General features: G+C 40.8%; 1 protein-coding gene and 1 pseudogene across 1 annotated transcript in view; both read right to left on the bottom strand.

Annotated features, from left to right (window-relative positions):
* LOC116056460 (nuclear factor 7, brain-like) overlaps nt 1-22,515 on the bottom strand; it is a 313,536-nt gene that overhangs the window by 123,498 nt on the left and 167,523 nt on the right. The gene's annotated exons all lie outside the window — the stretch shown is intronic.
* LOC116056488 lies at nt 6,489-15,607 on the bottom strand (annotated as a pseudogene).

The raw sequence follows: 22,515 nt of genomic DNA, 5'->3' as shown, positions 1-22,515 counted from the left end.
TAGTTAAGCATATTAACTTGCTTCTCCTTTCACCCTGCATAACACATTTATCAAACCTTAATAAACAATACATTTTTACAAATACACATTTATATTAACAATGTCAAGGAGTTGTGGTAAAAATAACTGAAAGTACGACATCACGGCTGCCATCTTGTGACTTTGTTTAGCTACATTACGGGAGCTAGGGAAACTCTACCAGTGTACAGAAATTGCAAGTTTCTAACCCAAATCAAACACACATTTTCTACCTCAAACTTTCTCAGAAAATGTTCCAAATGGTTTTATAGTGCTTCGAAACATATTTTGGTGTAGTAATACACACTTACTAACCTGTTTTGATTCAGGAAAAGAAGAGACGGGATAATTTAGTTGTGCTTGTTCAACAGGCTGTCCTCTGTCTGAGGAACGGAAGCCTCGACCGTTGTTACAACTAACGCTCAACTAACGATACTCCCCCTTGTGGCGTAAGTACATAATTACACTTGTAAAAGTATAAACTGAAAATACATGTAAACCTGGTCTCTTTCACAGAAAAATACATATAATAAGATTTCAAACATAACAATTGTGACCATACATTTGTGGGTGTCACACCTACTCCTGGTTGCTTGGCAACAGTAAACAGAAATTCTCCGGTGCTACCTTCAAGCACGTCTTAAAAGTCACTTCAGAGGTATTAAGTCACGAAGAACGATGTTTTTGGATTTAAAAGTAGTTATTTCTCGATAGAAGTAAAAAATATGAGATAAAATGCCAAACATATCAGATATATACAGAAATACGATGTCCTGAAGCGTTTCCAACATCTTGAATGATTTTCTTTGACTCGAGCAACCAACGTACATATGTCACGCTGCCCTCACGCTCACTCCGATTGGCATCGCTCAGCATTTGCATAAAATAGACTTCTTGTCTATTTCGGCCCCGCTGTGCTCATGGCAGCGGCAAGCTTGTCGCTGGCCACTCCCATTGAAAATGAATGACAGCCTGTCGCTTTGTCGCCATCTTTTGTAGCTAATGTGACTGTAGGGTTACTGTCGCACACCGGGCTTGATGCTGCTGGCGACACATGCCATCAAGACTGACGGTGCAGATTACAAAGAAAAAGAGCGTAAATAGTGAGGGGCTAAAAGAAGAGACAGGCTGGAGAAAACGACAGAAAGTGTCCAAAGTTTGGAATCAATTCAAACGTAGTTAAAATGAAAACTCTGTACAGTATCTACTGCAAAATCGAACTAGCTTACCACAATAGCAGCACGACGTCAATGCTTCAGCATCTCAACAGAAAACACTGAGTCTAACTTAATCATCCATTCCACAAAGCGGACCCGACAAAAGCAAATCACAGAGTCATATGGATAATGAAACTAGACCAAACACAACAACTACCAAAAACAAAGACAAGAAAATACGTATTGACCACAATCTGATCTAAAGAGCCGAGGTGTTGACTATCCCTTCGGAAAAACAGCTGATTGTTGCGCACCATTTTCTCTCACTCTCTCTCTTCACAGAGAAACAGCTGATGAACGATCTACTAGCATAAGTATAACAGAGCTGTGTAGCATTGTAATCAAATATATAAATGAAAATAGGTTGAGTATAACTAATATTTACATATAGGCCCATATACAGATCAGTCTCAGGTTGAAACTTGTAGTTCTGAAAGTTAAGTTGCACAACTTAAGGTAATGTTTATGTATATTTAATGGATGCCTTAGTTTGAAGTTGTTAATTGCATTTCAGAAAATGTTTTCTTTAAAAACAATGTAATTATGGCACTTAAATGCACTTAATATGTTTAGTTTTATGAGAGATGATAGTGTAAGCAATGTCGGCAATAAAAATGTAGCTTTTTCCGAAAATTAAACCAAACTATTGTATATTATTGCTCTTCAATAAAACAAAAGTATTTCTTATCCGATTACTCGATTAATCGAGGGGAATAATCGGTAGAATACTCGATTACTAAAATAATCGATAGCTGCAGCCCTAATCAATATATTGACTTAATATCTCAGAATATTGACTTAGTATCTCAATATATTGACTTAGTAACTCAGAATATTGACTAGGAATCTGAAAGTAATGAGAAACTTTAAAATATTGACTTAGAATCTCAATATATTAACTTCTGCACACCGGCGTGCAAAGTATTACTTTGTATTACTAGTCTGGAGATCCTTTTTTCTTGTTGAAGGGGAAATCTATTATTGGGACACATTTGTTTCTACTGTTTCAACTGAATTTTATTAATCTTGATAGTGTTTGGATGCTTTCAGCGGTTTGTTCGAATTCTGTATTAGCAAAACATAAAAAGAATTATAAAATGATAAATCTTTACCCGGACAAGTGACTTTTGTGCATGGACAAGTGAAACGTAAATGTACTTGTCCAAAGGACAAGTTCCTCAAAAAGTTAATGTCAAGCCCTGGAAAAGAAATGATGCATAATCCATTTTAATTTTATGTTACAAACAGTTGGTCGAAATGGCAGAGTTTTAGACGGAGCCTCAACAAGCGTCTGAAAGCACGGTAACGTTATATGGTGGAGAGAGATAGAGAGTGATGGAAGAGAGAGAGAGCCCAGCGGTATTAGAACAAAGCAGTGAATCGGAGAAATAAAACGTGTTTTTCGCCGATTTATCACTAGAAATGTAACTGTAGCAAGCATCTCACTAACGTTATCCACATTCATATTTAGATGAAACAAATTATATATCCAGCTACAAAAAAGCCTAAAAGTCGGAAGTTAGAACGGAAGAATAACAAGGTGTTGTCATGGAGATGATACACCGTCTCGTCTCATTGGTGTGAACTGTCAGGGTTCAGAACGCTGCAGACCGACTCGTTGCAAGAAGTTTCAACTCGTCTCGTTGCAAATCTTTGGTCTGAACTTATGGAGGAAATATTTATTCATAATTCAAATTGAAAGTCCAAAGAGAAATTGAAAGTCCAAAGAGAAAACGAAGCGAGATCAAATTAAAAATATTATTATTTTTTTAAATTTTCCATTGATCAAATTAAAAATATTATTATTATTTTTTTCATTTTCCATTTGGCTTTTCCATTTGGATTTAATATTTGGCTTTTGAATTTAAATTTAACATTGGCTTTTCCATTTGGATTTAATATTTGGCTTTTGAATTTAAATCTAACATTGGCTTTTAATTTGGATTTAATATTTGGCTTTTGAATTTCAATTTAACATTGGCTTTTAATTTGGATTTAATATTTGGCTTTTCGATTTCAATTTAACATTGGATTTTCATTTGGATTTAATATTTGGCTTTTGAATTTACATTTAACATTGGCTTTTCATTTGGACTTGACACATGTCAATGTAAATGAGGAGGTGTGGCCCAAAGGCTGGTGGGAGGGTCTGAAACGAAAGGGGTGCAGAGGCACCTTATGAACAGCAGGGGGAGCTGATTGCTGGGGAGCACACTGTTGAGGAGCATCTGTCTGCAGCTTGGCCACCAGGCTGGCTTATCCTCTTATTTCACATGATAGAAACTGATGATGTAGGCTAAACACAAACCACATTTCATGCAACAACAGTGAAGTTTTCATGTAGATACTATAATTGGGCCCGTGTTAGTGAGGACTAGATTAAGACTGGATTTAAAGCTGATTCTGGTTTCCAACTTCGGCCTTTTGTACAGCCTGTGTACTTTTTCGTTCATTTGATTTCCGATTTTGAAACGATATCCAAATTTGAAAAATGGGTCATTTTAAACCTTAATATTGATGACAATGTGTTCAAATCGAAAACGTGTGTGAAATAGCAGATGGAAATTATAAAAAAGCAATTGATTCTATAATCTAGATCGGGAGTTTGCCGTAGCAGCAGCAGCAAACAACTGGAAACTTCTTACAATTTTTGTCTGCTATTTCACCACTAAATTCACTATTGAGACTTTTTTTATGCGAGCAATTAACTGTGTAGAGTTTGAATATGGGCAGTTTTACAAACATTGATGGCCAACTGCACATTTTCTCCAATGTTGTCAGAAGCTCCAGTCTGACGGGACAGCCAGCTGGTGGCGGCCGGGATCGCCTCCCTGCTGGCCTGCCGGTGATGCTCACAGACACCGCTGTCAGCTGGAAGTCTCTCAATAGAATCATGGACAAGTTTATTTCCTGAAATATGGCTCGTTTTCCGTTTGAACACATTGTCATCAATATTAACAAGGTTTAAAATTACCCATTTTTCAAATTTGGATATCGTTTCAAAATCAGAAATCAAATGAACGAAAAAGTACACGGGCTGTACAAAAGGCTGTCAATCAGGAGTGATTGTTGTGAGTACGTGTCGGAGAATAGCGCGGACACACACCTCACACTGACGCACCACCCGGAGAAAAAAGTGAGAGAAAGAAAAAGGAGAGGTCGCAGTTCGGACGATGACTACCCAGTTGAGATTGTGTGTGTGTGTGTGTGTGTGTGTGTGTGTGTGTGTGTGTGTGTGTGTGTGTGTGTGTGTATGTGTGTGTGTGCTCGAGATCTGACAACACACAAACACACGTAGCAGAGTTACCCACACCCATGTTTGTACTGTTGCTTAATTAAATAAAACATCAAAAGAGAGAAGTTGTCTCCGTCCGTGTTTTAACAGACACACCTGGGGCGAAGTTGGAAACCAGAATCATCTTTAAATACAGTCCTGATCTAGTCCTCACTAACACGGGCCCAATTATAATATCTACATGAAAACTTCACTGTTGTTGCATGAAATGTCGTTTGTGTTTAGCCTACATCATCAGTTTCTATCATGTGAAATAAGAGGATAAGCCAGCCTGGTGGCCAAGCTGCAGACAGATGCTCCTCAACAGTGTGCTCCCCAGCAGTCAGCCCCCCCTGCTGTTCATAAGGTGCCTCTGCACCCCTTTCGTTTCAGACCCTCCCACCAACCTTTGGGCCACGCCTCCTCATTTACATTGACATGTGTCAAGTCCAAATGAAAACAATGTTAAATGTAAATTCAAAAGCCAAATATTAAATCCAAATGAAAATCCAATGTTAAATTGAAATCGAAAAGCCAAATATTAAATCCAAATTAAAAGCCAATGTTAAATTTAAATTCAAAAGCCAAATACTAAATCCAAATGGAAAAGCCAATGTTAAATTTAAATTCAAAAGCCAAATATTAAATCCAAATGGAAAAGCCAAATGGAAAATGAAAAAAAAAAAAAAAAATTTAATTTGATCAATGGAAAATTTAAAAAAAATAATAATATTTTTAATTTGATCTTGCTTCGTTTTCTCTTTGGACTTTCAATTTCTCTTTGGACTTTCAATTTGAATTATGAATAAATATTTCCTCCATATGAACTGGGCTTATTAAAACAATTCAATTTGAGGTTAGATGTACATAAAAACTCTAAATTAAGAACTATTGATAGAAAAGTAAACATATCTTTGTAATAATGAGACAGCAGTAGATAGGTGCAGACTAAAATGTTAAATCCGTGACTTTTCTCTTTAAGAAAAACCGAATGAATATAATCATCCTCTTAACTGCTCTGTTCCACTGTCACACACACATTTACAGGTGATATTTCCATGTTATTAGAATGATGAATGGAAACACCTTCTCAGTAAAGGTGTGTGTGAAGGTGTGTATGTGTGTGTTAGTATCAGCATCAGAGAACGACAGCTTTCCTCTGTTCCAGTCCAGAGTCACTCTGATCCTCTGGAACTGCTTCTGCACTACGAGATCAGTGGGTGGAGCTGATGCTGACCGTTCTAAGTGTTTACCTTGATACAACCCTATTGTCCATAATCCAGACGGTCTGCCTCCCTTCCTCCAGACAGACTCTGCTAACACGCCGAGTGTCCAGGCTGTACTGTCTCCAACCTCGACATCCCAGCTCTGAGTCCCTGAGTTAAAGCCCTCAGAGCCCAGGACAGAGGGGAGAGAAGCAAACTTCTCTGGATTATGAGGAAGCTTCTTTCTCTTTCCTCCAAGTCTCACACTGGTCAGATCTTCAGACAGGATGAGATATGGTTGAGCAGTGTTTGGGTCCAGAATCACAGGAGTGTAGGAGACCATGTCCTTCATCTTGTTCCAGATGTTGAAGCTCAGGTTGCCCAGGTGTTTGGCCTGGTCTATCAGAGCTCCTGAGAGCAGCTGTGGATCATCCAGCAGGAGTCGCTGCTGGACTCTTTCCACTGCAGCCTTGTAGTTGATCAGGAATGAGACGTCTTCAGCTCTCAGCTCCTCCTCTGTGGCTCTGACTGTGTCTGAAAGAGCTGCTATCTCTCTGCTCAGAGCCTCCATCTTCTCCTTCATCCTCTGACTCTTCTGCTCCTCTTCCTCCCTCAGTGCAGCCAACCTGGCCTCCTCTTCCTCTTCTAGAAACTGGTGAAGCTTCTTAAACTGATCCTTAATCTGCGTCTCTGTGCATCGTGCCTGGAGCTTTATGTGTTTTGCTGTCTGATCAAACTTCACTTTAACTTGTTCAAAACCCTTTAACTTCTCCTTTAAGGGCTCCAGAGTTTCCTGAAGCTCCTTCTTGTGTTGTCGTGCAGCTTCATCGACAGGTCTGAATCTGTTGTTGGAGTGTGTTTCTGAATCTCTGCAGATGAGACACACTGGCCGGTGATGGTCCAGACAGAAGAGTTTGAGTTTCTCAGAGTGCAGACTGCAGAGAGCCTCTGAAGCTCTCTGATCTCTCTCCAGTAAGAAGGCCTCACACAGGTTCTTCAACACCAGGTTACAAGGCAGTTTTGAATTTGATGATGTCGTCTTACAGAGTGGACACTCTCGACCTTGTTTCTGTCTCCACCATCTCTGCAGACAGTCTTTATAGAAGCTGTGGCTACATGACAGAAGAACAGGATTTTTAAAGACATCACGACAGACCGGACAGCAGAGATCCTCCTCTGATCTGGAAGCCATTTGGTCTCTGAGTGAAGCTGAAAACACAGCAGACAGAAAGTACAGTCAGTCATGGTGATGATTTAGATTAGATTATTTCCTTTTTTTATTTTATTTTTTGGTTAATGGGTGCTAGCCAGGTCTATCTACTGGCTTTTAAGATGTTCTCATTAAAGTTCAGTTACATTTTATGCCATTTTTTGTTTGTTTTTGTTTTTAGCCTCTGAGCTAGCAAGCTAACGTTGCACGCTGAACGTGTCAAGTTTTGAAGACAATTTGGATAATGCAACAAAACAAGCCTGTTTGTTTCTTTCGGACAATAGTTTTAAAGATTTACAAAGAATATGTTTATGGCATTTCCTCTCTAACTGGGACGTTTTGGGAGTGATTGGTGGGATTGCTGTGGACGAAGTACACACGGAGATACACTGGTAAGAGCTAATGAGGTTTAACCATGTATCAGCTAATTTAAATAGCTCATGTTACTGTATTGTGTCATCAGTTAAATTCATTTAAAATTGTATGTTGCGTTTTCTTCAGCGGGGTGCAAATGTTCCACCAAAACAAGTTCACCGTCTTTGCAACTGGAGATTAGCCCCGCCAAATAGGATTGTGATGGTTTAAAGAAATGCAAACAACCCCTTCCTCGGCGGCACTGTGGAGATAGGTCTGGCTTCATAGATATTTACAGGTAGATAACGCCTTTGGACGGACATCTGACCCACTTGACCATACAGACTCATATAAAAAAACAGACTTTTGTGCGACTTTTGAATGTTCATGTGAAAGATATGCCAAACTAAGTAACATGGAACAACATTTCACAGATTAAAAAGGTGTTTTACAATATTGTAATGTTACAAACATGTTGACTGTAATATCACAAGAGGTAATGTTAATCCTCCGCTACTGATACTGAATTAAGCTAACGTGTCACGTAAAGTATTTTTATTTCAGTAGTGAGTAATATCTCAGTAAGATGCTAAAATGACGTTTGTCGTGTGTGTTATTGAAGCTGCAGCTCTGCGGCTGAACTGCAGTTCTTTGCGTGGCCATTTGAGGCGGGTCATTCCCCAGAGACTCCTATGTTAAAAAAATCTGAACTTTACAGAATAAATAAACACGTTTACAGCCTGGTACAAAGAACAGGTTGGGTCTCTATAGCTAATTCCCCCTTTTTTAACTGGGGGTAATTGTTTTTTATAACTCACCCGTTTAAATCAAATTAGTCTTAAAGCTGCATACTGTTACTATCAAGTCAAGTGGGTTTTATTGTCATTTCAACCATATAAACTGTACCACATATGGGTACAGTTGAGACAAAGTTGAGACAAAAAGCACCTTAATTTATGAGCTAATTGTGGAAAATATAAACTACTTATGGGTATTATTGATTGATAATATCTTAGTCTACAAGCTAATTAAATGTCATGTGGCATGTCATGTGGAAATTCACTTCTTTTCAGTATCTATTTTTGTGTGAAAAATCAAAACGCTAAGTGTCTCACCTGTACTCAGTCTACCTACATATCTGTGACTAATGTCAATCAAACTGTCCACGGAGAAAATGAAAACACTGTTCAGTTTACAAATGTAGACGATGTTTAATTCAGTTATTATGTGCAACCAAAATAAAGTAAAATGAATAAGTTTGTTGTGCACTTACGGAATGAGCCGGTCGGTCCTCCAGTCCGTGAATCCAGTCCAGGTTTCTGCTGGTTTTCTGGACGAATGGCGGGTTACCTGAAGCAGCTGAGGAGTCGATATCAAGCGGTCCGGGATGGATGGATGGATGGATGGATGGATGGATGGATGGATGGATGGATGGATGGATGATGGATGGATGGATTATTGATCCCCAAGGGGAAATTCAAGGTACCAGTAGCTTAAAGACATACACATAATATACACATAGGCCTACATCATAAACAGGATGATAAAATAAAAATAAATAAAAGAAAAGCTACTAAATAAAAAATCCACATGAATGTACTGAGGAATGTATAAGCATGAGAAGCTTGCAGTGACAGGGCAGGGACTGACCCTGTGATTCAGTCTGCATGGTAAGTGTGTCATGGTGGTATAGTGCAAATAAGTCTAATAGTGCAAGGATAAAGTCTAGAGACCAGCATTAAATATGGAAAATATAAGAGAATAATGTAGACATAGTAATATAAAAACTATAGCAGTGCAAAATTGTACAATACTCAAAAGCTATAAAATAATTTAAAGTTGTTGGTCTCTATATAGCTATGCCCCCTTCATAACAACTGTATGGGGGTGAATGTTTTTTATAACCCACCCGTTTAAATTATATTAATGCTTAAAGTTGCATACTGTGTACCCACACAAGATATGATATGTTGGTATGAAAACCTGCATTTTAAATTCAACCAAGTACCATGTATCAGAAATACAGCTTCAAAACCAGTTGGAAATTCAGTGAGAAATATGATTTTAATTGTGGATAGACGTCCTGCCTGGAGACACACACATGCATTAGGAGGCGAGGCATGTCCTCCTCAAAATTTTATAAATGAGTTCTTCAGCCCAGAATGAGGCCCACTGTGAGTGCTTTTACTTTTGGTACTTTGTTCAGTTTAACACTTGGATCAGCAGAGGGGGCCAAAGCATCAGCAAAACAACTCCTGCTGCAAGTTCATCTCTTCATCACACACATTAAAAATCATCTCCAGACGGCAGATTACCTGCTGGAAATCATAGAACCTTTTTCATTTGATTCTCTTTTTCTGCTTCCCATCCGTGATAACCTTGTTTATTATTTTCATTGTAAGATTCACTTCTTAAATCACCCAACTTTACTTAAAGTCTGAACCCAAACAGAGACTTCCACCTTCAGATAAAAGGCTGCTCCTTCTTTTTTGTGTGGATCAAATCAGCTTCTTCAAAGTGTTTGCTGGTCTAATCTTCAATGCAGGACTTGTACTTTTAACAGAGTATTTTACTTTTATTCTATTGTACTACTACTACTACTACTACCGCTGCTCCCTCTATCTAACCTCGTCTCAGCGCTGCTAGCATGGCTGTAGCCTCCAGTGTTGTTTATGTTTGATCATATTTCCTAATAATCATGTTAAAAGGTGTTGAAGTTTCTCTCTGAGCTCTCAGATCACACTAGAGACTCACCGCAGACCACATTCAAAGCCTTCTATCACTCAGCTACTCAAAGAAAAACTGTCCCTCATATTTTATTGAGTCATAAACATTTCTTCTGATGACTCCCAACCTTCTGATTCAGTTCCCGTTACTCACACCGGTCCTTTCACCCCGTCTCTCGCTACCTTCCTCGCTCCATTCACTCAAGTGGATTAAACACATTTGACCTGTTTTCATCGACTCTTTATCAGAAATATGGGTTTCTTCCAACCAAATTGGCTAAAAAAAAACATGGATGATTCCATACAATGCTCTTCAAAGGGTAAAATTAATAATACTGTCATTGAATTGTGGGTGTTTTATCCAATTTTATAGCATTGGTAGTCATCCCAGGTCAAAATCTGTGATAATCCATAAACATGTATCCCTGTGTGTGTGTGTGTGTGTGTGTGTGTGTGTGTGTGTGTGTGTGTGTGTGTGTATATACGTACATACTTTTAACAGTATCCCAAAGGGGAGAGAGTGCAAAAAGGCCAGGGTTATATTTATACCTATTTTATACAGTCTATGATTTATACACACACACACACACACACACACACACACACACAAACACCAACAAGTCCTCCAAACCATACGATATCTGTTGTTTGTTCCCCACCTCTAATCTGACCCACAGGAGCATTTTCTGTCCTCATATCTAAACCAGAGAAGGTAACGGTTTTAAACATGTGGTTAACGTTGTGAAACGGTCCCAGTTTGGTTAGGTTTGACACCAAAGCTACTTAGTGTATGCATAATTGTAATCGAAACCAAAAGATTCAATTATAAGTGCTACCAACTGGGGATAAAGAACAACGATTTATTCACACTCACTGTGTCCCAGATTAATAGGGAAGAGAACATACATTACAGTAAATTCTCTTAGATTAAGGATTACTCTTCAGAAGAGGTCTGGGACTGGGACAAAAAATTGGCCCTGGCATTTTTGGCCCAGGCGGCCCACAACCACCGTGATTGGTCAGACACATTCCCTGCAGACAGACAAAATATGCGTGCATTCTATGATATGAGTTGCCTAAGGTTCTGCGTTCATGTGATAGTTTTGGATCCTTCAAGAGGGGTCTCAAGACTTATCTGTTGATCTTACCCTTAAATAATTCATTAATTCTTAGAGTTATGATTTGTATATTTATGGTATTTTTATAATTTTTTATTATTGATATTTGATATTGTATTGCCATCATTGTTATTATTACCATTTTGCTTAATATTGGCTTAGCAACTTTAAAAAACTGTTTACTGTTAATTTTAACTATTGTAAAAAGTGTCTGCTAAATACAATAACCATAACCCTTCCCAAAAGCTACAATAAAGCTGAGAGTAGTATATGCACTGCGAGTGCCTCTCTCCAACCTTAACATCCCAGCTGTGAGTCCCTGAGTTAAAGCCCTCAGAGCCCAGGACAGAGGGACGAGAATCAATCCTCTCTGGATTATCAGGAAGCTGCTGTTTCTCCCCTAGTCTCACACTGGTCAGATCTTCAGACAGGATGAGTTCTGGATGAGCAGTGTTTGGGTCCAGAATCACAGGAGTGTAAGAGACCATGTCCTTCATCTTGTTCCAGATGTTGAAGCTCAGGTTGCCCAGGTGTTTGGCCTCGTCTATCAGAGCTCCTGAGAGCAGCTGTAGATCATCCAGCAGGGGGCGCTGCTGGACTGCAGCCTTGTAGTTGATCAGGAATGAGAAGTCTTCAGCTCTCAGCTGCTCCTCTGTGGCTCTGTGTGTGAAAGAGCTGCTATCTCTCTGCTCAGAGCCTCCATCTTCTCCTTCATCCTCTGACTCTTCTGCTCTGCTTCCTCCCTCAGTGCAGCCATCCTGGCCTCCTCTTCCTCTTCTAGAAACTGGTGAAGCTTCTTAAACTGATCCTTAATCCGCGTTCATTAATGAATCCACAAAGAACAGGTTGGGTCTCTATAGCTAATTCCCCCCTTTATAACTGGGGGTAATTGTTTTTATAACTCACCTGTTTAATTAAATTAGGCTTAAAGCTGCATACTGTTACTATCTACACAATATATGGTCTTTAGTTATGAAACCCCACATTTTTTAGATGACAAAGTATCATGTATCATATATGCATGTCTGGTATTTGTAGAAAAGTAGACCGCTTAAGAATCGATTGGAAATTCAGCGATAAATTATGATTTTAATTGAATAGACCTCCTGCCTGTAGATGCATTAGGAGGGGCGGCATTTCCGTACCAAAATGGAGGCCGCGTCGACGTATTGCTCCAATGAATACTAGCAGTCAATGTGGTAGCCTATCTACTGTGGGCTACATATCTGTGGGTCTGGCAATGTCACACTAATGTCAATTAAACTGTCCACAAAGAAAATTTAAAAACTGCTCTGTATAGAAATGTAAACAATGTTTAATTCAGTTATTACATGCAGCCACAACAAAAGAAACCTTCAAGTAAAATAAATACGTTTGTTGAGCACTTACGGAATGAGCCAGTCAGTTGTCCAGTCTGTGAATCCAGTCCAGGTTTCTGCTGGTTTTCTGGCGAATGAACGCCATGACGGACAGCAGAAGAGCTATGCTGTAGATGGACGGCAAGCTAAACTCGTACGTTTTCGTTCGTGTTTGTGTTCTCACATTTACAATCTGCAGAGTAATCCTCACCAACACAAGCATGTGTATGTATTGCCTTTCTGTTTCAAATGAGTGATAAATAAAATTATCCTCAACCAGCTAGCTGCCGTGCTAACCAGCTGTCCTGCTAACAGGTCCAACCCGATGATGACCCACATAACTAGCTAACATCGGTTATTCACTGACCTAGCTACATATCCAAAAGAGACAGCCGTTCCCTTGATCATTTAACTTAACACACATACAACACATATCGGTTAAATTAAAGATGACATGGCACGGAAACTAGCTTCAAAAACGAGTTAAATGCGGGTCTGCTGAGATCCTACCCCGGCTAGCTGACGAGCTAGCTGCAGCTAGCTTTGGACTGCTTGCTAGCTGCTGCCCATCGCGTCGTAATATCCACCGGTCAAATCTAAACATAGGCTACAAAGCGAATATAATCACAGATAAGAAGATGGCTAGATGTTACAGTTATGTGTGGCTACTACTGATCATATACACTCCATGATTTACTTAATGGATTAACGTGTAATAGATAATTAACACCAGAAGCGCCGGAATCCCATAACTACTAGAACTGCCGATTTAAAACTCTATAATCTCTCATGATAAATACCTAATTGTGATATTAATGCATGTATTGTGTTAGAATATCTTTAGAAAAACGAAATAACATCAAAAGTTTAAAGTTTAATTATACATTTGAGTAGTAGGCCTAATAGGCTACGTTTTTCAATACTTCACATCATGGCATAGTAAACCATATTTATTTCATAAGCTACATTCATATCCAAAAAATATGGTATGGAAATTCTTTCAACATTACTCATAACAAGCAAATAACATATAAAAGTAGCTAATTTGAACATGTACCCTAAGCTAACCTGGCACCGACTCCGTTTTGGTGTCTGCTGCGGTGCGCAGCGCTGCTCGGATCGTGTGCCGCTGCCCTTTTTCCCTCATAAACTCCGCTCTCAGTTCAGCATGAACTTCCTCCGGGCAATTCTATAAATTTACATTTTTTATACCTTAAGATTATATTTTTCGTTTTCATTTCTACCACAAATGATCGACCGAAATAAAAAAATAAAAATAATATAATATAAATATATATAAATAAATATAAATAATCGATAAAGCTGGAGCCGAGCTGATAACAAAAAGAGCCAACGAACCATGAAACAATTAATTACAAATACACGTGTAGGCCTACATTTGGTTTTTTTAAACGCAGTCAACACAGGTGACATCTCTTCTTTGGACACAATTGCCACAGACGGGTTTGCGGCATGTGCTGCAGGTGTCTTTTGTTTTGTTCTGATTGCAGCTCCTCCTCACCTGGCACTGCCTGCGTTTTTGTGCCTGTTGCGGTGGCTGTCGCTGCTGACCGGGACCATGCGCTGCTGCCCTTTTCCCCTCCATAAACTCGTCTCTCAGTTCCTCTGCCAACTGCAGCAAAAACTTCCTTCTGGAAATCTTGCTGCTGGTGCACTCCTTGTATAGGACATGTGCATTTATTCCAGCCAGGTCGAGGATGTTATAAAATACAGCCACTGGCCATCTTCGTGTACCGCCTTTCACGGAGTACGCCTTCGCCATCTGATCCAAAACATCGACACCGTATTTGGTGGTGTTATAATAAGTCACAGACTCAGGTTTTGCCTTCGGCCCATCTGATAATGCCACACGTTGTTTCTCGGCTTTCCCTGGTAAATGGTCAGTGTTGCATTAGCATATTTCAGCACCTTTGTGCTGAACAGCTCTACCTGCTCTTTTACAGAGGGAGGCAACTCTCGTTTGGCTTTGCCCAGGGTGCCAACCAGGCTGGTCTTTTTGGCCTGTAAGGCAGTGGCTAGCTTTAGGAAGGTGAAGAAATTATCAGTGGTGATGTTTCTTCCCTTCCCCAGAAATGGCTCCGCCAGTTTCAGCACCACTCTCTCTCCCACGAGCTGACCTTTGCTCCGCGTCTCCTCTTTACCCAGATATGGAGCCCCATTCAGCATATATTTGGACTGCACATCCGCAGCCAGCCAAAATTTGATGCCGAATATACCAGGCTTGTTCCCCATGTACTGAATAAATTTGCACCGGGCCTGGGTGGGGAACAGCTGCTCATCAATCGTAATGTCGGCACCAGGCTTGTAACAAGCTATGCTGTTCTGCACAAACTTGTTCAAGGTTGCCAGCACCAGGGCAAACTTGTCATCCTGCAGATGAATGCGTCTGGTTTCTTTCTTATCGAACCGCAGGAATTTCATGATCTCTCTAAATCTGTTTCTGGCCATTATTTCTGTAAGAAAGGGCAAGCCCCATTTTTCTGACCACAGACTGTCCACATCGATGTGTTTTGCACCCTGTGCCCCGCGGACATAGAGCAGGGCTATAAATGCTTTTAGTTCAGCCACTGTCAGGTCCCAGGAGCTGTCACCATGGTGCCGATGGGCCTCAGCCACAGTGCATGATATATATATATATATGATGATAATAATAATAATAATAATAATAATAATAATAATAATAATAATAATAATAATAATAATGATAATACAATTGCAAATATGACCAGAATATATGCAGCGGAACATCAGCCGTGACCTTCTCACCGGGAACATCAGCCGTGACCGGCTCACCGGGAATATCAGCCGTTACCGGCTCACCGCGAACATCCGCCGTGACCGGCTCAACGCCGTCAAAGGGACCATCAATCGTAACCGGATCCGAAGTCTTAGGTGAAAGTCGTCTCCTCTTTTTCCGCTGTTGGCCTACGGACTCACCCTCTGATGAGGATGAAGTGTAGGACCTGTCATTCACCCAGGAATGATCGCTGTCACTTTCCTCCTCCGACTCCGATAGAGCCCCAGCATCAGAATCATCACTTCCCATGTTTTGAAGCATCTCCAAGGCCATTTCAACAGTCATATTCCTCTTCATTCGGTCATTCATTCTGGACATTTTTACTACAAACTCGTTTCTAAATATTCTATAAAAAGCAGTGTAGGCTACTGTAATCAAATAGGCTACCGGTAAATACAAATAAGCTAGGTGACGCTAGTGACGTTTCTCTAACAGACACAATGATAGTTACTAAGCAACCAAGATGTATCTTCAACCGTGCGAAAAATTACATAAAGATAACCGCGAAAACTCTTGAGGTCAATATGACCGTGTATGGCCGAAATAGGTTAAATTAATCATATTTTCTTTGTCTTTTGTGTAATTTATTTTAAAAACATTTTAAATGAAAATACAGACACTTTTAGGAAAAGTCAGGTACCAGCAGGATTGAATTTTTTTATTCAGCAAAGTTATTGCACTTATAAAATCCAAAACGGTCAAAATGACCGTCATGGCAGTTCTAGACTTAATGACTGCACTTCCCAGAGCTGGGATGTGTTCAGGCACCCATTAGCTAGGAAGTTGCATTGGCACACCCAGTGAACAATGGCATGTGGGTAGCCACGACCGACCATGTCCTCTAAAAACATGGGCTATGTGTTATATAAATCTTTACTTAAGTAAAGAATAGATGTTAATACAAAGTAAACCCTAGATTGATGTCTTATCTTTGCCATTATAAGGTACCTCCCCCCCGCCGTTAGCGTAGCATTGCGTACCTGTAACCCAGCCAGCTACAAAGAACTGGGAAGCATCCAGACTTTTAAAAGCTTTGAGATCAGCACCAGTATATGGGGATACCTCGTTTACCACATAGTGGTACAGATCAGCACCAGTATATGGGGATACTTCATTTACCACATAGTGGTACAGATCAGCCCCAGTATATGGGGATACTTCGTTTACCACATAGTGGTACAGATCAGCACCAGTATATGGGGGTACTTCGTTTACCACATAGTGGTACAGATCAGCACCAGTATATGGGGGTACTTCGTTTACCACATAGTGGTACAGATCAGCACCAGTATATGGGGGTACTTCGTTTACCACATAGTGGTACAGATCGTGTGGACTGAAGTCGGGCAGACTCTGTGATTTAATGAGGTCCGTGAAAACGGAGGGAGAACGAATTAAGGGTCGGTATCCAATCCTGCTATCTCCAACTTCTCCAAATACTGCTCTTTGTGAGCACCTACCAGATGCCCTACCTCGACCGATAACGGCACGACAACTTGTTGTTCAATAGAAGAAGCCATATAAAGCCATAAATACAGTTTATTTAGTGTTAGGTATTTCAAACTGATTGAAACTATGAAACTTTCCGCTCGTCCACTACTGTTTAGCCTGTGTTTCCGCCGTCCGTCATGGCGCCGTCACGTGGTCGTGTGACGTGTTTGCAAAGGGTCAATAGCTCCTGTCGATGCTCTACTACTACTCTTTCATTCCTTCCTTCCTTCCTTCAGGTTTATTGTCAGTTGGTAAACAACGATTTCGTGCTTTACCGCCACCAACTGGTATGGAGTGTGGATCACAGTTGAGGGTGTTACAACACTTTCAAAATAAGAGGAGAATAAGCATGGTGGGCCAAAACAAAGGGAGCACAGCCAGAACTTGGCCCACGGGACCCAAATTGGGTGGCCTTGATCTAAATTAGAGCTGCAATATTTATTGTTTATTTTATCGTCATCGCAATATCAACATGGTGCAAGAAACGCATCGCGAAAAGTTCAATTTGTTCAATTAAACAAAGTTGGAAATTTTTTTCTTTGGTTGTATTTTAGCAGAATACCTGAAAGCAGCAGAACCGACAACACTTTAATATTTGATTATTTATTGCAGGTAATATCGCTATCAAGATATTCAACAACGTTATGGCATATTTTCCTCGTATTGTATAATCAAAGTCAATCTTAACCTAGAAACGAGTGGATTTAAGAGTATTTTGAAGTCAGAAGACATTTGATAAAAATAGATGTGACTTTCTTAATTTTAGGTTTGTGAGTAAAAGTGAAGGAATTCTACTTTAACTTTTGAGAAGTTTTGTTAAATTCAGGCTTTGATCTGCTGCTGAAACACACACTAGCCACCATATGTGTGTGTGTGTGTGTGTGTGTGTGTGTGTGTGTGTGTGTGTCTCTCTCTCTGTGTGTGTGTGTGTGTGTGTGTGTGTGTGTGTGTGTGTGTGTGTGTGTGTGTGTGAAAGACAGATGCAGCTGTTCTCACTCTAAACACTGTTTCCGGTGTTTGGTTACCGTGGTTTCTCAATCTCTGTCTTTTTTTATTGTATCTTCATAAATTTTATCAAGTGGCTTCAGTGTCGGAGATATAGAAATTTTTTTTTTTTTACATTTTGGACACTTTCTACGACAAAATCTACGAACAAATGGCTGCCAGAAAACAAACTCTTGACAGTTTGTTGTCCACCGAAAAACAATTTGGGGCGTTCTTTTTTTTTTTAATACTTTTTTCTGCCACTTTAAACACTTGTTTTTAGTCTAAGTGTTTTTTTTACTACTTTTGTTTTAAATGTTGGTCACTTTCTTTGACATTTTTGGCGTTTTTTGAAAATGTTTTTGTTGCTTTTTCGACACGTTTTTGACGTTTCTAACAACCTATTGTTTGTTTTTTTACACCTGTGACGCTTTCTTTCATGATAATTCAAAAGAACTTTCCAAAACATTTTACCATAAATCATCTATCACGTGTGTGTGTGTGTGTGTGTGTGTGTGTGTGTGTGTGTGTGTGTGTGTGTGTGTGTGTGTGTGTATATGTGTTTAATGTGGTAGATAATTTTACCATAAATCATCTACCACGTGTCCTGTCTGCAAAATTAATTTCACAAAAACTTTCCAGCCAGGTTTTATCTTCCTGTCATGACGGAGGAAAACACCGGCAGATTCTTCAGAGGTTCTAGAGACGAACCCGAGTGTGAAGGTGTGAAGATTTTGGGGGAAATCCGCCGGCGAGCCACAACCGCAGCGCCGGCATCCTCTAACTGAAACCTCCAAGAAACCACGAGGTTCTTCGCCATCTCTGTGCAGTTACAGAACAACACTAGTATACATTGGGGAGATACTCTTTTTTTAGCTACACGTGTGAAACTTTTAGGCAAAGTACCCACAATAGCAACAATTTAAATGTCGTCAACTATATCACAGACTTTGTGAGATGATGACAAATACAAGGTGGTCCTTTATACTGGGGTAAGTTGTAACAGGTATAATATGTGTGTGAATATGGGGAGTGTATGTGCATATTGTGTGTGTTTGTGCATGCACACGTGTGCGTTTCTGTGTGCATGTCTGTATGTGCATGTGTATGTGTGTGTGTGTATGTGTGTGAGTTAACATAAACATATTTACCCCCATTCCACAGAACGAACAAATGAAATGCATTGTTAATCAGAGTCACAGTGGTGACAAATGACATTGGTCAGGCCTGGAGTGCATGCCTGGTGGCCCCAAAAGCTACATAAAACACACTTGACCCACACTTCTTTGGGTCTTGAATTTCTAAATGTTTCCATGTAGACGACACAGAAATCTTCCTCTTCTGAAGAGGAATCAGCCTTCACCTTTTTTCCTGGCAGTTTTTTTTACCTTCTTGTTTTTGCTTTTCTCACTCCCCAAGATTTTTTTTCTGAAGTTTTTCCCTTTTCGACGCTCCTCCTCTTCCAATGCCAGCTTCACTGGTGTATCAGTGAGGATTTCCGAGCGCCTCTTCTTCCTACCCCTACCGGTCCTTTTCCTTGGGCCTGCTTTTGGAAATGGCCTAACGAGTGATGGACTGAACGACTGACCTACGATGGACTTGGGGTCCATCCGATCCGATGAGATGCCGAGCACCTTGGGGGTGCTCGGCATCTCATCGGAGTGCAGGTGGACAGCTTGAGACTGGCTGGAGAGGAACCGGGTGGCAGTTACAGAGGAAAAGGAGCCTGGCAGCAGGTGAGCTGAAGAGGAGCCGGACGGCAGGTGAGATGGAGAGGAGCTGGGTAGCAGGTGAGATGGAGAGTTCTGTTGAAGAGCCGTACACACACACACACACACACAAAGTCACTGTCCTGAAAAATTTTACAATTGTAAGGCCATATGCCTGTACACTGGAAGCCCGCTTGTATGTTTTTCTGTGTTGCGGCTGTAGGCAGGGCGATCCTCACAATGCCTGGAATGTGGTAAATACTCATAGTTTTACCTGGATTCCCCCTCATCCAGTAATCGCTCATCGAATTCACCATCCTTCTAAACGGACCAAACACACTACGATCAAGTGGTTGGAGTTTATGGCTGCAATGTGGTGGGAACGAAAGTGAATCGTAAGATATAACTCATACAACATTATCTACAACGGTAGAAATACTGAACAAAATATTCTCTTGTTTTTTTTACTTTCTTACCTCAGAATTAGATTTCCTGCTGTAGCTTCAGGAGAGATAGCATCACAGACTGGAAAAGCTCCATGTGGGATCATAAAGGAAGCCTGAGGAAACTGAAACTGTCACATGACTCCTATCTTATCCCTGATTCGTGGAATTGGTAGTGTTACAACTCTCCCCGTGTTACAACTATAGCCGGTCTCCCCTATATTAATATTATAATATAACCCTCTCAGCGTCTTCACAGTCTCTCTGGAAACAACCGCATTTATAAACTTTGTTAATAAACTTTGTCATGTTTTTGTTGCTTTTTTATGTTTTTGTTGCTTTCACTTTCACTCTTTTTTTTACCTGTGTTGCTTTTTTTACACGTTTTTTTTTTTTCCTTTTTTGTCGACATTCTTGTTGCCTTATTTGACATTTGTGTTGCTTTTTTTCGACATGTGCCGCCTTTTTAAAATCATATCTTATCTTATCTTAGCTTATCTTATCTTATCTTATTTTATCTTAAAGGCTGTTTCTCTGTTGACAATGACTGCTCTGTGTCACCTGTAACTGAGTAATAAGGATCATATTATATCTGTTCAGGCCCATAAAAACCATGTGGACATGTTACACCTCCGGCATTGTTCTCCAAACCAGCCGGAGCTCCTGTTACACGGAGCAAAGTACAATGAAACACACACACACACACACACACACGGAGAGACACACACACACGGAGACACACCCGGAGACACACACACACACACACACACACACACACACACACACACACACAGGGTTTAAGTCCTTCTTTCAAACATCCCTGAAACTGGCCCCTTGCTGGTACTTCTGGGCAACTTCAACATCCAGACAGAGAAGTCAGCTGCCTTTTCTCATCTTCTCTCTTCTTTTGCCCTCTCACTCTCTCCTTCACCACCCACCTCACAAAGCTGGCAACCACCTAGATCTCATATTCACCAGAAACTGCTCTACAGCCAACCTCACTGTTACTCCACTCCATACCTCAGACCATTTCTTCATCTCTTACTCTCTCCCGCTGTCCCAAGCTCACAACCATATCTCAAGAGACACCATACCTGTCCGCCGTAATATTCGTTCACTCTCTCCTTCTTCTCTGGCGGCATGTACTTTATCAACCCTCCCTCCATCTGACTCTTTCTTACTCATGTCTCCCAACGCTGCCACAGACACTCTCCTCTCTACTCTATCCTCCTCTCTCGACTCTCTCTGCCCTCTTACTTCACGACAGGCTCGCAAATCCTCCCCAGCGCCGTGGTTATCTGACTCAGTACGTGCTGAAAGATCTAAGATCTACTAACTATACGGGCAGCGGAAAGGAAATGGCAGAAATCTAAAAACCCAGATGATCTGCTTACCTATCAGTCTCTTCTTTCCTCCTTCGCTGCCTCTATTTCTGCAGCCAAAAGCTCTTTTTATCAAACCAAAATTGAATCCTCCTTCTCGAACCCCAAAAAGCTTTTTTCCATCTTCTCTAACCTCCTAGATTCCCCCAGTCCACCTCCTCCCTCCTCCCTCCTCCCTCCTACCAAACCACTTTGTCAACTATTTTGTAAAAAAGATAGATGACATACGCTCTTCATTCTCAACCACACCTCCTGAAATCACCTTACCATCCATCACTTCCAGTACTCTTTCCTCTTTCACCCCTTTATCTCCAAACCAAATTCTTACTTTGATTACCTCCGCCCGCCCAACCACCTGCCCCCTGGATCCTATCCCTTCTCACCTTCTCCAGTCCATTGCTCCGGACCTCCTTCCTTTCCTCACCCATCTCATCAACATCTCCTTGTCAACTGGCTGTTTCCCCGATGCTCTCAAAGAGGCAAGAGTGACCCCACTGCTCAAAAAACCAACACTCGACTCCTCTGATGTAAATAACTATAGAGCCGTCTCCCTTCTTCCATTCCTATCTAAAACTCTTGAGCGTGCCATTTATAATCAACTCTCTACCTATCTCCACCAGAACAACCTTCTTGATCCCCACCAGTCTGGCTTCAAGGCTGGTCACTCTACAGAAACTGCCATCTTTGCTGTCACTGAGCAGCTTCACATCGCTAGAACAACCTCTCTCTCTTCCATCATCATCCTTCTGGATCTTTCTGCTGCCTTTGACACAGTGAACCACCAGATCCTCATTTTCGATACTCCGAAATCTGGGTGTCTCAGGCTCTGTGCTCTCATTGCTCACATCTTACCTGGCAGACCGAACCTACCGGGTAACCTGGAGAGGATCTAGCTCAGAACCTTGCCCACTCAAAACTGGGGTTCCTCAAGGGATCAGTCCTGGGTCCCCTCCTCTTTTCTCTGTACACCAACTCTCTTGGGTCTGTCATTCAGTCGCACGGCTTTTCTTATCACAGCTACGCAGATGACACCCAACTAATTCTCTCCTTTTCTGAGTCTGAAACTCAAGTAGCAGCACGTATCTCGGCCTGTCTGACTGATATTTCTTCTTGGATGTCCACACACCATCTGAAACTCAACCTCGACAAGACTGAGCTCCTTTTCCTTCCAGGGAAGGGCTCTCCTACCCAAGACCTGACTATAACAA

This window comes from Sander lucioperca, chromosome 6, assembly GCF_008315115.2.
Source record: "Sander lucioperca isolate FBNREF2018 chromosome 6, SLUC_FBN_1.2, whole genome shotgun sequence".
In the NCBI taxonomy this organism is placed as follows: domain Eukaryota; kingdom Metazoa; phylum Chordata; class Actinopteri; order Perciformes; family Percidae; genus Sander; species Sander lucioperca.
This window is presented reverse-complemented; position numbering and strand designations above follow the sequence as displayed.